This window comes from Scyliorhinus canicula, chromosome 14, assembly GCF_902713615.1.
Source record: "Scyliorhinus canicula chromosome 14, sScyCan1.1, whole genome shotgun sequence".
NCBI classification, from domain to species: Eukaryota; Metazoa; Chordata; class Chondrichthyes; order Carcharhiniformes; family Scyliorhinidae; genus Scyliorhinus; species Scyliorhinus canicula.
In genome coordinates this window covers 148530988-148546984 of record NC_052159.1, presented here as the reverse complement: position 1 = coordinate 148546984, position 15997 = coordinate 148530988, and the positions used below count along the sequence as shown (strand labels likewise).

The 15997-nt window shown below is 46.6% G+C and overlaps 1 protein-coding gene across 3 annotated transcripts in view; it reads right to left on the bottom strand.

Annotated features, from left to right (window-relative positions):
- LOC119977701 (kelch-like protein 1) overlaps positions 1-15997 on the bottom strand; it is a 358199-nt gene that overhangs the window by 215381 nt on the left and 126821 nt on the right. The window lies entirely within an intron of this gene.

Here is a 15997-nt window from a genome sequence, read left to right as displayed (position 1 = left end):
TGTTGCAAAGAAGCCCAGTATGGCCCTCAAAACCTAACATTTTGTCACCAGAATCAAGATACCGGGGCGGAAATCTCACATACCAGGAGCTGCTGGCCAATCAGACACAAGCAGCTCTCATGCTCAGCGGCGCCATTGGGAGGACTGTGGCTGCTGCCAGAAGGGCAGGCACTGGAGTCCCAGAATCATCGAATGGGCCAGGCCATGGGCTGAATGTGTGTGGAGGTGGGGGGTGGGGCAGGGAAAGGTTGGGTAAAGAGGGGTTGGGGGGGAGCAGAGGTGGCTCTCAGTGGGCTGCTGCATTCCTGCTGCCGAGTCCCTTAATCAGGTTGATGTACACCAAATGGTTTGAGGCACTCCAGCAACGTTTACTTCCAGTGGCGGCAGGAGAAGGTCTTTAAGTGGTCATCAACTGGTCACAAGGGCCTCGATTCGTGGTGGTGCAGGAAGGTTGACCATGGACCTTCCTGCCGAAGCATAATTCTTGCTGATGTGGGAAGATGGCAAGGCTTAGGTATGCCACCATCCTGACCTATTTACATGCCTTTCCCACCTCCAAGCCTCCAAAGAGAGCAGAACGTTCCACCCAATATCCGCTAAGCCAGGGTTTTTCGAACTCAGGGTCGCGACCTGCAGGCGGGTTGTGGTGGGTGTTGGGAGGGTCATGGAGCGATCGGTTGTTGCGTTCCCGATCCTGGGAAGAAGTTCCCAACTGCCGCGAACGGCTTTTAAGAATGCCGGCCGCGGGCAGTCCCCGATTGGTTGTGGTGTTTGAGGGGCTGGCGGCGCGAGGCTGGGCTGTGTGCTGGTCTCCGCGCGCATGGGGGTGGGGGGAGATGGGCTGACGGGCATCCACGTGGACACGATGATAACAGTGGTGGCCCCAGCTTGGAGCTCTGCTCTGGTGCTCGTCCTTTGTGCGCTGCTCGGCTCGTCCCCCACCATCGATCGGGAGTATGCAACCTGCGGCTACTTGGTCAATCCGTACAACGGCCAGCACAACATCCGTTTGCGCTCCCACGACGGTAAGAACTGGTCGGGACGTGGCCTGTGACTGGGGTGGATACAGTGAGAGGAAGGAAGCCAGGCCAGATTTCTCGGAGTATTGATTAACTGAGGCCAGCCAATAGATCTGACACAAGTGAACATTGGAAGAAACCGGCAGTCATCACTTTGTGACGACACTCCCTGGAAACCAGGAAGTAAGTGAGAATGGAGCAGGAGGTGACTTATGCAGTGGAACCAGTAAGAAGTATTGTGACATTGTGCATATTTGACAAGTTGCTTCAACTGCTCGAAAGTCGTAGTTTGTAAAGTAAAAACAAGACTGTTCTTTTTTCTAAATTGGTAAAATTTCTTAAGAAATGGGAATATATTTAAAACAAAGTTTGTGTGTAAATGTAAGGATGCACATGTTCATCTGAAGTTGTTTTAAATTTTAGCAGTAAAACGTCTGAAATTTGGAAAAATTCGGTATTAGAAATAAAGATTCAAAGTAAAAAGACGAATGCCAGCTGCGATCGGCCTTTAAATATGAACAATGAGTCTTTCCGCCAGAGGCAGTGGCAGAGAGAGAAGGTCGTGCGCCCGGTACATCAATGCTTTGGGTGCAAAATCACAGAGATGAAAATTTCTCAGGAGAGTCCACGGTAGAACAAAGCAGTGCTGGTGTGAGCTGTATCCCAAGCTCCAGGTCTCTGGTGAACAAACAATTGAGAAGAAACTGAACTCGGGAACAAAGCAGGATAAAGATGGTTTCTTGAGGTATGGCTTTAACTATGCCAATGCAAATCAGGGTGCAAAGCCCATGTGTGTTTTATGCAGGGAAGTACTGACAAATAAAGTTTAAAACTCTCAAATCTTCAAAGGCATTTGAAGACTGAGCATGGCGTGTTCGAGGACACACCTCTTGAATTTTTTCAAACATGCCAGGTTACTGAGGGAAGCGAGGGTCGAAATAGCTGGGGCCTTAACAGATATCTTTGCAGCATCCTTGAGCACGGGTGAGGTCCCGGAGGACTGGAGAATTGCTAATGTTGTCCCTTTGTTTAAGAAGGGTAGCAGGGAAAATCCAGGGAATTACAGACCTGTGAGCTTGACGTCAGTGGTAGGCAAACTGTTGGAGAAGATACTGAGGGATAGGATCTATTCACATCTGGAAGAAAATAGACTTATCAGTGATAGGCAGCATGGTTTTGTGCATGGAAGGTCATGTCTTACAAACCTAATAGAATTCTTTGAGGAAGTGACAAAGTTAATTGATGAGGGAAGGGCTGTAGATGTCATATACATGGACTTTAGTAAGGCGTTTGATAAGGTTTCCCATGGCAGGTTGATGGAAAAAGTGAAGTCGTATGGGGTTCAGGGTGTACTAGCTAGATGGATAAAGAACTGGCTGGGCAACAGGAGACAGAGAGTAGTGGTGGAAGGGAGTGTCTCAAAATGGAGAAGGGTGACTAGTGGTGTTCCACAGGGATCCGTGCTCGGACCACTGTTGTTTGTGATCTACATAAATGACCTGGAGGAAGGTATAGGTGGTCTGATTAGCAAGTTTGTAGATGATACTAAGATTGGTGGAGTTGCAGATAATGAGGAGGACTGTCAGAGAATACAACAAAATATAGATAGATTGGAGAGTTGGGCAGAGAAATGGCAGATAGAGTTCAATCCAGGCAAATGCGAGGTGATGCATTTTGGAAGATTAAATTCAAGAGCGGACTATATGGTCAATGGAAGGGTCCTGGGGAAAATTGATGTACAGAGAGATCTGGGAGTTCAGGTCCATTGTACCCTGAAGGTGGCAACGCAGGTTGATAGAGTGGTCAAGAAGGCATACAGCATGCTTGCCTTCATCGGATGGGGTATTGAGTACAAGAGTTGGCAGGTCATGTTCCAGTTGTATAGGACTTTGGTTAGGCCACATTTAGAATACTGCGTGCAGTTCTGGTCGCCACATTACCAGAAGGATGTGGATGCTTTGAGAGGGTGCAGAGGAGGTTCACCAGGATGTTGCCTGGTATGGAGGGTGCTAGCTATGAAGAAAGGTTGAGTAGATTAGGATTGTTTTCGTTGCAGAGACGGAGGTTGAGGGGGGACCTGATTGAGGTATACAAAATTATGAGAGGTATGGACAGGGTGGATAGCAACAAGCTTTTTCCAAAAGTGGGGGTGTCAGTTACAAGGGGTCACGATTTCAAGGTGAGAAGGGGAAAGTTTAAGGGAGATGTGCATGGAAAGTTTTTACGCAGAGGGTGGTGGGTGCCTGGAACGCTTTACCAGCGGAGGTGGTAGAGGCGGGCACGATAGCATCACTTAAGAGGCATCTAGACAGGTATATGAACGGGCGGCAACAGAGGGAAGTAGACCTTGGAAAATAGGAGACAGGTTTAGATAAAGGATCTGGATCGGCGCAGGCTGGGAGGGCCGAAGGGCCTGTTCCTGTGCTGTAATTTTCTTTGTTCTTTTGTTCTGTGCAGCAAGAACTGAAAGCATCAGCTGAAGTCCTTCACAGAAATGTAACATTGGATGACGAAGCAAAAGAGATGGGGAGGTCCAAGCAGGCCCACCTGCCGCATTAAAGTTAAGCAATAATGGCGTGTCGCGAAGGTCGGCCAGCGTGGGTTGCTAATGTCAGCCGGCATGTCTCGCAAACATCGACCACCATCGGTACTGAAGGTCTGCCAGTTTGTAAAAGTGGGTCCCGGGAAAGAAAGTTTGAAAAACATTGCCACAAGCGACTCATCATCCTGTGTTGATTGATAACAACTGTTGAGAAATGCCTTGGGACATTGTCTCATGTTCGAGGTGCCATACGAACACAGGTTGCTATTGCTGACGGGACAGTACGTAGCCCAGCATCTCTCAATCCCTGTCACTGAAGTGAGCTCCTTCATAGGAATTAAAACCAATCCCAGATATGGAATCTGGCTGTTTTCCCATTGTAAAACATATCTTAACTGAGCCAGTGCAGTGAAGTGTCATCTCACTGCTATAACACTTAATGGTACTTTTCCAAATGAGTGCCTCAGACTGCTGATGTGTCTGAGGAAATGATTGTGTTCTTCAGCTGGATGATTTTGTAAGCATTTAACCTCCCACAGTACAGCACCAAAATAAGCGTTAATGTTATAGCAATAAGCAACTCCCATGTGTGGAATGATTTTGTAACATTAATCTCAATCCTATATAACTGAAGCAAGCAGGCACAAATGTAACTTATTAAAAAGTGTAAAACCCTTGAATACTGCTCACTTTGAAAACAGCCTCCTCATCCTTTCTCCCGATCATTTTCCAAATTATTCCTCTATTATTCTGGCCCCTAACTGTGATTCCTGCTCAGAACCTCATCACTGTACACCAGTTCAATTTAACTGCGTAAGATGTTCAAAATTAAATTATATTCCATGTTACTTGGATTAAACTTCTTTAATTTTCAATGCATTATTTAAGATGTATGGTGCCAGAAAATGTGCCCAAAATATCTCACTAACTTCCATTCGTGTCAGTTGTGTTTCTCCTCCAAGTAGGAATTTGTGGCATTTTTAAAATATATTCATTCACAGGATCTGGATGTCACAGCATCGATTATTGTTCATTAACTGAGTGGCGCGTTTGATCACTTCAGAGGGCAGCTTAGAGTCAGCCACACTGCTGTAATTCTGGAGTCTAATACATGCGAGAGGAGGCAAGGACAGAAGATCTAGGGTGGGATTCTTCCTACCCCGGCGGGGCGGCTGGTCCCGGCGCCGAGGAGTGGCGTGAACCACTCCGGCGTTGGGCCGCCCCGAAGGTGCAGAATCCTCCGCACCTTCAGGGGCTCGGCCGGCACTGGTGTGGTTTGCGACCCACCGGCCGGTACGGAAGGGGCTTGGCACCACGACAACCGGCGCCGAAGGGGCTCCACCGGCTGGCACGAGTTGGTGCATGCGCGGGAGCGCCAGCGTGTGCTGGCATCATCCCAGTGCATGCGCAGCAGGGGGGTTCATCTCCGCGTCGGCCAGTGCGGACTATTACACCAGCCGACGCGGAGGAACAGAATGCCCCCATGGCACAGGCCTGCCCTCGGATTGGTGGGCCCCGATCGTGGGACAGGCCACCGTGGGGGCACCTTCTGGGGCCAGATCCCCCGCGCCCCCCCCCCCCCCCCTCCCGAGCACCCCGGAGGCCGCCCGCGCAGCCAGGTCCCGCCAGTAAGTACCTACTCTAATTTACGCCGGTGGGACCGGCCGGAAATGGGCGGCCACTCGGCCCATCGTGGGCCAGTGAATCGCCGGGGGGGGGGGGCGCTGCCAACGGTGACCGACCGGCGCAGCGCGATTCCCGCCCCCGCCGAATCCCCGGTGCTGGGGAATCCGGCAGCTGCCGGTATTCACGCCGACCCCGGCGATTCTCCGACCTGGCCGGGGGGGGGGGGGGGGGGGGGTCAGAGAATCCCGCCCACCATCCCCAATGGACCTCAGAAAAATTGACTTTTACAATGAATCTAATGGTCACCATGACTGGTAGTCCTTTTTATTCCAGATTTAAGAAATTAATTTATTTCTTTTAAAAATAATTTTAGAGTACCCAATTCATTTTTTGCCCCAATTAAGAACACATTTAGAGTGCCAATCCACCTACCCCGCACATCTTTGGGTTGTGGGGATGAGAACCACGCAGACACGGAGAGAATGTGCAAACTCCACATGGACAGTGACCCGGGGCCAGGATGGAAACCGGATCCTTGGCACCGTGAGGCATCAGTGCTAACCACTGCACCACAGTGGTGCCCCCTTTACGTAATTAATTTAATTCAAATTTCTCCAACGGCCATGTAGTGATTTGAATTCATGTTTTCGATGCAGTTGTCTAGGCATCCAGATCACTAGACCACTAGTAACCACACTGCTACTGTTCTGGTGTGCGCATATGTATGTGTGTAATGTATACATATATATATACATTATACCGTGCTGCCCTATACATAAATAGGGCCACCCGTAGCACGTGGATAGCACTGTGGCTTCACAGCACCAGGGTCCCAAGTTCGATTCCCGGCTTGGGTCACTGTTTGTGCAGAGTCTCACGTTCTCCCCGTGTTTGCGTGGGTTTCCTCCGGGTGCTCCGGTTTCCTCCCACAGTCCAAAGACATGCCGGTTAGGTGGATTGCCCATGCTAAATTGCCCTTAGTGACCAAAAAGGTTAGGTCGGGTTATTGGGCTACGGGGATAGGGTGGAAGTGAGGGCTTAAGTGGGTCGGTGCAGACCCGATCGGCCAAATAGCCTCCTTCTACTCTGCATGTTTTATGTTCTATATAATATATAACTCTCCAATATACATACAATTTATAAATATCTTGGGGACGTTTCTCTACCTGCAGTTGGCCGGGAGCTTCATGCTCTGTTCAGTGCATGGTGCAGAGCCAGTTTAGAGGCTCTCCAGCTATTCCTTCAGCATAGTGAGACATGCGCCAGGCGTGATGCATCAGGAGAATGGCCCATTATGTATCAATTGTATGTACATTAGGCATCAACCAATCAACATAGTTAAATGTTCATTTAAATATGCTGGGCGGGATTCTTCAGCTACGTCCGCCTGGCTACCAGAAATCCTCCCCCCCCCCCCCCCCCCCCCCCCCCCCACAACTGGGGTCAATGGACCTTTACATGGTCCGCTTCCAGTCTGTGGCGGGCATGGCTGAACAATCCAGCCCAGCCCATAACACTGCCAGTCCTGGAGGCCCCCTTCCCATTGTCTGCACCATGTTGACGAAGCCCTCAGCGATGGTCCTCTGTGACTGGGCCGAGCTCTGGAGTGCTTCGGCAATGTCCACCTGTGTGTGGGACACGTCACTCAGCAAATGAGACAAGATGTTGAGGCTCTCAGCCATGGTCGTCAGAGGCCGAGCTAGGCTTGGACGCCATCACTCATGGGTCGCAAGTCATGCCCCAGGCTTTCCACTGCAGTCGCCACTCTTGCTGTGTTGGCCGACATGCCACTCATCGCCGGCGCCATCTCCTGAAGCCTTTGGAACTCCTCCAATCAGCCTTGCAGTTGCAAGAATGTCGCTAACACCCACTCCTGAATCTCATGGCTCTGGCTTATCATGTTTAGCAGTTCAGGGAGAACCTTGCCCAGAGGCTCAGTATCTGGCTGTGGGTCAGCTGAGTCCTGGGATCCAGTTGTTGGCCAAATGCTAGCCCTCATGGAAGTTCATGCTTCCACCTGATGTACATCAGCAGCTTGTGGTGCCCAACGGATAATGACCCATTAATGTCTGTTAATATCACCCATTGTGGTGTGCGTCTCTGCGATGTTGGATGGTACGGATGATAGCTGTGATGCATTGTCTGTGTTCTCCTCTGAGCTGATCTCTTGGGTGATGGGGGGTGGGGGGGGGGTTGGTGGGGAGGTGGGGGGGGCAACTCCGGATGGCCTGGCTTCATCAGATAGTGATCCTACGAGACAATGGGCACGTGGTCAGTGAAAGAGAGGGGCAAGGGTATGGGACATCAACAACTCGCACAGGTCATTTGGATGAAGGTGCAATGGATCCTTACTTCTCTGTCCCAGCCCAAACTCGCTGTCGATTACTGTTCGCTCTTCAGCCACCCCCAGGGTCGAGTGCACTTTTCTCATAGGGGGTGATGATTCGTAATTTGGAGACCTGGATCCACCCAAAAGGATCACCCTGTGCTTGAAATGACACTGTAATAATAATCTTTATCACCACAAGTAGGCTTACATTAACATTGCAAGTAAGTTACTGTGAAAAGCCCCTGGTTGCCACATTCCGGCATCTGTTCGGGTACACGGAGGGAGAATTCAGAATGTCCAATTCACCTAACAGCACGTCTTTCGGGACTTGTGGGAGGAAACCGGAGCTCCCAGAGGAAACCCACGCAGACACAGGAAGAACTTGCAGACTCCGCACAGTCACCCAAGTCGGCAATCGATCCTCGGACCCTGGAGCTGTGTAGCAACAGTGCTAAGCACTGTGCCACCATGTCGCCCAATACCATGGGCGGGATTTTCCACCCTGCTGCGCCACATTTCTGCCCAGACCTGACGGCGGGATTCTCCGTTACGCCGGCCGGTCAATGGGGTTTCCCATTGTGGGGCAGCCCCACGCCGTCGGGAAACCCCGGGCGCCGGCAAAACGGAGAATCCCGCCGGCGGAGAATTCGGCCTAATATTTATCAGCGTTAAATGTCACGACTTACTAAACGATAAACACGATATGACTGTGTATGTATCAACTTTCCTGTTCAATTCAGTATCACTCACAAGTGAAATAGTCATTTCACAAAATAAAATTGAAAATCATTAACAAATATTACAGACAAGAGTCCTCAGCTTCTTGAGTGAAGTAGGACATCTCTGTTAGGCACTAATTGTACAATTAGAATTGTTAGTGGTATCCAGTAACTGTGGTTTCAAACTGTCAAGGCAAATGATCATGGTGTAATAGCTAATTAAATTTTTTCTTATTGATATTTTTAGCATGAATCACCTTAGATTGAAATATATCCTATTCATTAGTTCACCCTCATAAGCGAATGGTCACACCCTTCAAGAATTGCAGCCAATTTGTTCTGTTGAATCTGCCTGCGATAAACCTCGACTTGTTTCCGGATTACTCCTTTCAGCTTTCTGCAAAGTGTGCCATCTGGAAATGCTTGTAATATTAACCTGAAAACCAGTCCCAAAACTCTAATCTAAAAAGCGCAAATGGTCCTGCTTCGATCTCCTGAATGTTTGCAACATGGTTTTATTCAATGATAAATAAAATGGGCACATAGGGCCATTCAAGGCTTCAGTGATGTCCTGCCACTGAGTTAAATCATGGTTTGTCTGCCTCTTAATTCTACTTATCTGACCTTATTTGTCCAACAGAAATCCATCAATCTGAGTTTGACATTCTCACCTGACACTCCCCCCAGCCTCAACATTATTTTGGATGAAAGAGTTCCAGATTTCCACTGTCGAAGAAATGGTTCCTGACAACATTCCTGGATGGCCTAGCTCCATTCTGTATCTTTGTTCCGCACTCTTGTTAATGCAGGGGAAACAATGGTATGCATCTATTTATGCACGATACAACAGGTTGCTGATCATGTCATATTTAATTGTTAACCCATGGTGTGCATGCTCGTTGTCATGACTCGAGACAGACACTGGAGGTTCCGGTCGCAAACAAAGGGGTTGATTGATGAAAGGCAAAGGCAGTTAGATAACAGGCACGGAACACTATACAACACGCATTCACTCTTCAGCTCCCTGGTCCACAATGCCTGGAGTCCTGTTTCCAGGCCCCCCCGCGCAAAATTCCCATTGGCCCGGGTTTGCATGCTCCTGTGCAATTGGTCCTGAACCAGTCCTGATCCGTGGAGCCGGCCCACTGAAAGTACCCACGCTACCACATCTCTCCCTCACCCCCACCCCCCACTTATATCCCTTACCATACTACCCCAAAAACTATGGACAAAATTTACAATGGTTAACAGGGACAACCAAGGAAATAGAGTCCATCCAAAAGTCAAATGGTCCGGAGACCTCTGGGTCTTCACAGACCTCCTTAGCCCAGCCAGACACTCGGCACTCATTTTGGGTTCAGGGTCATCTCGTATGCCCTTGACCTTTTCGTCCACTGGGTGAAACCTTGTCACATTAAAGCAAAATGCTAGCTACGTCACTTCTGAAAAATACATTATTTCATGTTTTAAACGGACATCTGCATCACAAAACTACTTTAATACCTCCTCTAGACCGGCCATATGTTCTTCTGTATAGCGCCGGTGACTCGCACACCATCAAGGTAAAGCATCACCTTGGGAATTCCCCGGAGGAGATTTTCCATCGTGCGCTGACGCGATTCCGAATGGCAATCTGGTCTACTGGAAGAGGATTTTTCAGTATTGTTTGCAGCAACTTCTGTGACTCCTCATTCTACTCTAGTTGCAAGTGGACGGGACTGAGGTTATGTTTTGTGTCCGTGAGGCCCCCTGCCAGCTTGGCAGAGAGGTCTTCAGTTCGGAGAATCGGATACTGATCAACCTGGGCAACTTGCTTTGTTGACAACTTATAGTCACCATCAATCCTTATTGGCCAATCAGGTTTAAGGACGGGGACTATTTGTGTTGGTCACTCTGAAAACTACACTGCTTTGATTATACCCAGTTTTCTTAACCTCTTTAGCTCCACCGTCTGATGCAATACATGTGGCAGTGGTCGGGTTCTGAAGAACTTGGGTGTTGAATCTGGATTGAAATATACCTGGGCTTTTACGCCCTTAATCTGACCAATTTTTTCTGGAAGATTATCTTCATACCTCCTACAGACCTTCTTGGAGAACACACCGTCAGATATTTTGAAAATTTCCATTTATTGGAGTCTTGGCTGTTCCAGGATCTTCAAAATCTCCCCGGTGTATTTTGAAAACTTGGCTGTAGTACTCTTCAAGCTTAAAGGTGGTGTTCCTGCACAAAGATATTGAAAGGCCAGCTCACCCACCACCACACCTAAGCCCTAGTGTTGGCTTCCATTTAAGGTGTCTACAATTTACCCTTAAGACAATTTCAATCAAAGCCACCTTATTCAAATGGACCGTATTCCATTGATGCATTGCATGCTCTTCTTCAGAGCTCTTCTCCACTATGTTCAGTGGCGCTGTGGACTGCTGCTGCTTCTGTTTTGCAATGGCGCACTTTGCCCTTCGATTGCAATGGAAGCAAACAAACTCCCAAACATGGCAAATCTACTGGGGTTGGAGGATAATTGAGGGCCTTGGGTTGTAATGTACTTCAACCAATTTCACTCTGGTCAGAGGTCATCAAGTCAGGTGTTTCAGGGGACATGAGGTTCCGAATCAAATTATATATTTGGGGCCCACAGACTGTCAGAATTATCACCTTCCCTTGTCTTCGCCAGTGATCTCATTCGTGGTAAAGAAGAACTGGAGCCATTCGATATACTGACGCCATCACTCAACCCCTTGGTCAAATTTGTCTAGTTTCCCAATGAGCGGCATTTTCACTCACGATTTAATGATTCCCGACTCTTGCTTGAGCTTCTCTAATTTCTCAACTGTTCCTTCCTTCCCTCAGCCGACCCTGATTCACTACTTCTATTGGCTGCGGTAGAAAACTTTAACCTTGTCGCCGATATGGTGGCTCGAGACCCAAACCAGTAAGTAACAAAGGGGTTTAACGATGAAAGGCAAAGGCAGTTAGATAACAGGCACAGGACACTATACAACAGGTTCAAACAGCAACAATTCCAAGTGGCTCCCCAGTCTCTGTTGTCCCTGTCTTAGGGGAAGCCAACATAAGGCTAAATCGTTTTGACACCCCAATCCAATGACCTTTTCTTCAACTTTCACAGCCCACTCACCCCCAAAACCCTCGCCATCCATCAGCCCAGGTAAATGCCCCTATATTTCGAATGAATGCTTCTTTATGTTGTGACTGACTTGGCCTCAATACAAGACCAAGAAAATATCCTTTGGAAATGATTGGGCAATGTCCCCCAACATCATTACTAGCAAAATGTAGCTCAACTTTATCTCATTTACCATTTATTCATTTGAAAAATGTGATCTTGAGGCGATACGTTTGATAGGAGAATCAGGTGCCGGCAAAAACATTGCCATTGAGAAACGATCTCCATGAGAGGCATCCGCAATATAAATAAATCAACCTTTATTAAAAATTGCCAAGTAGATTTTTGACAGGCTTATTGCTTGCTTTAGTTGACCCAGGCTATCTATTAGCTAGGAAATGTTTTTTGAAACTGTGCTTCTGCACCTGAGCACCTTGCTTTTTACATTCAGCGAATAAATCAACGTCTTCAAATCAGTTGGTGGTTTTATTGAAGTGAATTTGGAAGCTATTGCAGAATTGGCCTGCTATTTTATTATGGAGTTAGAAATATTAAAGTTGTCAAGCTTCTTGAGTAAATGAATGGCACATGCACGAACTCCAGTTAATGCGTCCCAGTGATTTCACAGATTACAATATACAAAATCTGATGTGAGAGCAGAGTATGAATAAATTCATATCCGATTCAAGCAAAGCGATCCCAGTGGACCAATTCACTTCACTCATTAAATAGAAAGCATGGGCCAATTATGCTGCTGCAATGCAAACTATTTATCAAGGTTCATCTGTACCCCTGTGATTAGCAAAACATTGCGACACACCACAATGTGGAGTAATTCCTATTTTAGATGTAAGAATACAAACCTGGTTAGAAACGTAAAGGGGCTTTTAATCTAACACGCATGCCCTTTTTTAATAGCTCAATCACACTTGCCTGCCTCCTCGCCCTCTCTATAGAAATGCCGACTAACTTATTCGATTGCCATTTATCGACAGGAGTTCATTGAGTAAGTTCCATTTGAATTCTTATTTCTGGCATCCTCAATTTAACTCGTGCCTCTTAGATTTTGAAATCCTTCACAACGAGTCAATTAATTAGCAATGGCTTTCCTTATTTATTTGTTCAGTTTTACGATGGGGAGTTTGACAAAGTGCCATGATTTACTCAAAGAAAAACCCTATCCCAGAGCATTTTACAATTTCTGCAGTTCAACGTTCAAGAACAATTAACCTCTCCAATCCCAGTCACCGTCTCTCCCACCATCTTATTATTCTTGACACCCTCTCTGTGTTACCTTGACATTTGTTCCAAGTGTCGATCTTGCCCTTCTGCTCTGTCTGACTGTTATAAACGTCCTGATAATTTGTTCAGTAGAGTGAGAATCTTGATTGTTTTTTTTAAAAATCCTGCTTCACCCAAAGGTGCTGAAGCCAATTTTAGAATATTTCAATAAATTAACAAAAGAGGAGTAAAAGTCAGCGTGACACGAAAAGGCTAGCATAGCGAGCGCAACTGAAGCTTCTGTATTGGCCTTTTCCATTCTTTGCAGACGCAGTCTGCTTCAGTCAGTTTTTCAAATGTGTTTCTCATTCCCAAGGCTTGGCTGGGATCAGGGAGTTGGCCTGGTCATCCCAATGGATCTGAATGGCTCTTTGGCCATTGGCAATGTGGGGCAAGATGTGTCAGTTGATTAGAAGCAAAGAACAAGCATCTCTCCTTTGCTAGTACCCCTGTACTTCTATTCTGCCCCACATCTCCAATTTCTACCTTTCTTCAGTTCTGTAGAAGGATAATCGGACTCAAATCTGGTTAACTCTGTTTCTCTCTCCACAGATGCCGCCAGGCATACTTTAGGTATGTTTGCTGGGTGTGTCAGAAGCTGATATGTTGGCTACGTATCACAGAAAAAGTTCTTGCTAAAATGTACTCAATTATTTGACTGAACCAATCAAGGTTACACTGCAAAGATGATTCAGGGGCTGATGATTCGTCCCTGGTGACTCGTCTTTGAGATCTGATTGATTGAACAGACAGCAGTGTTTAGTTCTGAAATATGATCAATCCAAGGAACAGAATTACATAAAATGCTGCAAGAGTCACTAAGATATAATGCTCAAGCTCAGTTTCAGTCAGCGTGAGCTTGAATTGGAGGGTCCGGTGTCGATGTGAATTCACAGTGCCTGTGGTTTTCCTATCACTGGGGCAGAATAAGCTGTCAAAGTGTCAGTTTAATACCATTATTTATATGCAAATGATAAAGCAACTTCAAATGAAGAACAGATGGGCGGTTAAACACATCTGTCCAAAAGTTTCTCTGCTAACTTTGCAGCTTGCTTGCTGCCTCACCAGTGAAATGCATTGAATGCCCTGAAAGTGATGTATTTGCATGGTAGATACAAATTAAATTCGACATAGAAAGCTGAAGCTTATTACATCAAGACTAATTAGGCAGGAATTCACCGGTTGTTGGGACTCTCTGTTCTTGTTGCAGCGCACCCCTACCCGCGGGATTCGTGGTGGCATGGGTGTCTTCAACGGGAAATCCCATTGTCAGTGGCGGGAACAGAGAATCCCGCCACCAGTAATCGGCAAGTCGGCGAGAAACATACGACTGGGGGACCGGAGAATCCAGCCCTATATTCTTTTAATATCCGGATAAATGTTAATTGCTGCCAATCAACCACTTTGCCACTGACTGTTAACTAATGTAATGAGTCTCATTCCCTCAAGTTTTAATTGTTTTTGGAGACGTAAATGTCAGATTCTCCTATTTTAAACTTTTCATTTCTCTCTCTTCTCTCTTTCTTAATCCAATCTTTCTCTCTTTTCGTTTAACTTTCTGTGCCTGAATTGACATTGAATGTAACGCTCCCTTCTCAATGCTTGTAATGTTAATTTCACAATTCTCAACCTGATTAGTTAAAGGGATACATTGTTGCTTGTCCTGTTCATTCTATGTTCCGGATGCCCCATTTCTCCAGCGAGAGCATAACTGGCTATTACTTGCAGTAGCAATGTTTTAAACCATGCACAGGAATTTTAACTGATGGAAAATGCCCTGCCACAACACTACCTGATTCACTGATTTTCATATTGTTAAATTGGGTGCGCTGTAAATCAAATTGTATCAACCAAAGCATCAAATTTAACATTTAATAATGAAATAAACATTGGGTAAATTTTTTTTCCATAAAGATAAAGTATTATCCTGTGCTGCTATGTACTGAAAACTCTATGGTTGAGGTGGATCCTGACAATTCATGACTTGCAATTGTTACTGACGAATTTCACACCTGCTTATGTCAAAGATTACTTCAAAGATAGACTGAAGTTTAAAATGCCACCAATTGCCTCACTGTAAAAGCCAGATTCCACTACATTGGATTGGAGATGGAGTGTCGACCGAGAATGGCCACCTTGGAGGTATTGATATTCTACTTCCTGGCTCAGAACATGGAAGAATGGGCTACTCAGAAGTGATGGCTTGGACATTTAAAATTGATCACCTCAGCCATAACAAAATAGCCAAGGTCTGTCCAGACACAGGCTAATTGGTTATCTTCTCTGGAATACTCAATCAATATGGAGAAAGATTTCATGTGATCAGGATCACCATTTTGAAATGTATTTCATTACAAAGAACATCTGAGAGCAGCAGAAAGTCCTCTCGCCTTTCTCTCTCTCTCTCTCTCTCTCTTGCAAGTAAACATTGAAATCTGTATTTGCTGTGGGCAGCCAACAAAGAAATCTCAAAGGAAGCTTCAATTTCCACAGGAGTATTTCAAGGGGAGAACCAAAGACTAAGAAGCCTAAGAACTGCCGCTGTCATGAACAGTAAGAAGTCTTACAACACCAGGTTAAAGTCCAACAGGTTTGTTTCAAACATGAGCTTTCGGAGCGCAGCTCCTTCCTCAGGTGAATGGCGAGGTATGTTCCAGAAACATTTATATAGACAAAGTCAGAGATGCTGGACAATGCTTGGAATGCGAGCATTTGCAGGTAATCAATCATTGCAGATCCAGGGAGAGGGATAATTACAGGTTAAAGAGGTGTGAATTGTCTCAAGCCAGAACAGCTGGCAGGACCCTGCAAGTCCAGGCCATGTGGTGGGGGGGTGGATATAATGCGACATGAATCCAAGATCCCTGTTGAGGCCGCACTCATGCGTGCGGAACTTAGCTATAAGTTTTTGCTCGGCAATTCTGCGTTGTCGCGTGTCCTGAAGACCGCCTTGGAGAACGCTTATCCGGAGATCAGAGGCTGAATGCCCTTGACTGCTGAAGTGTTCCCCGACTGGAAGGGAACATTCCTGCCTGATGATTGTCGCACGATGCCCGTTCATTCGTTGTCGCAGTGTCTGCATGGTCTTGCCAATGTACCACGCTTCGGGACACCCTTTCCTGCAGCGTAAGAGGTAGACTACATTGGTCGAGTCGCACGAGTATGTGCCGCGTACCTGGTGGGTGGTGTTACCACGTGTAATGGTAGTATCCAAGTCGATGTTATCGCCACATCATGGCTGTCATGAACAACAGTGAAGGAATTACAATCCGTGAAACCTTTATATCTTTGTCTTTATTCGTTGAATCTTAATTTGGCCAAAAGGTAACCTCCTCTACTTTGTAACTTGTATGGGTG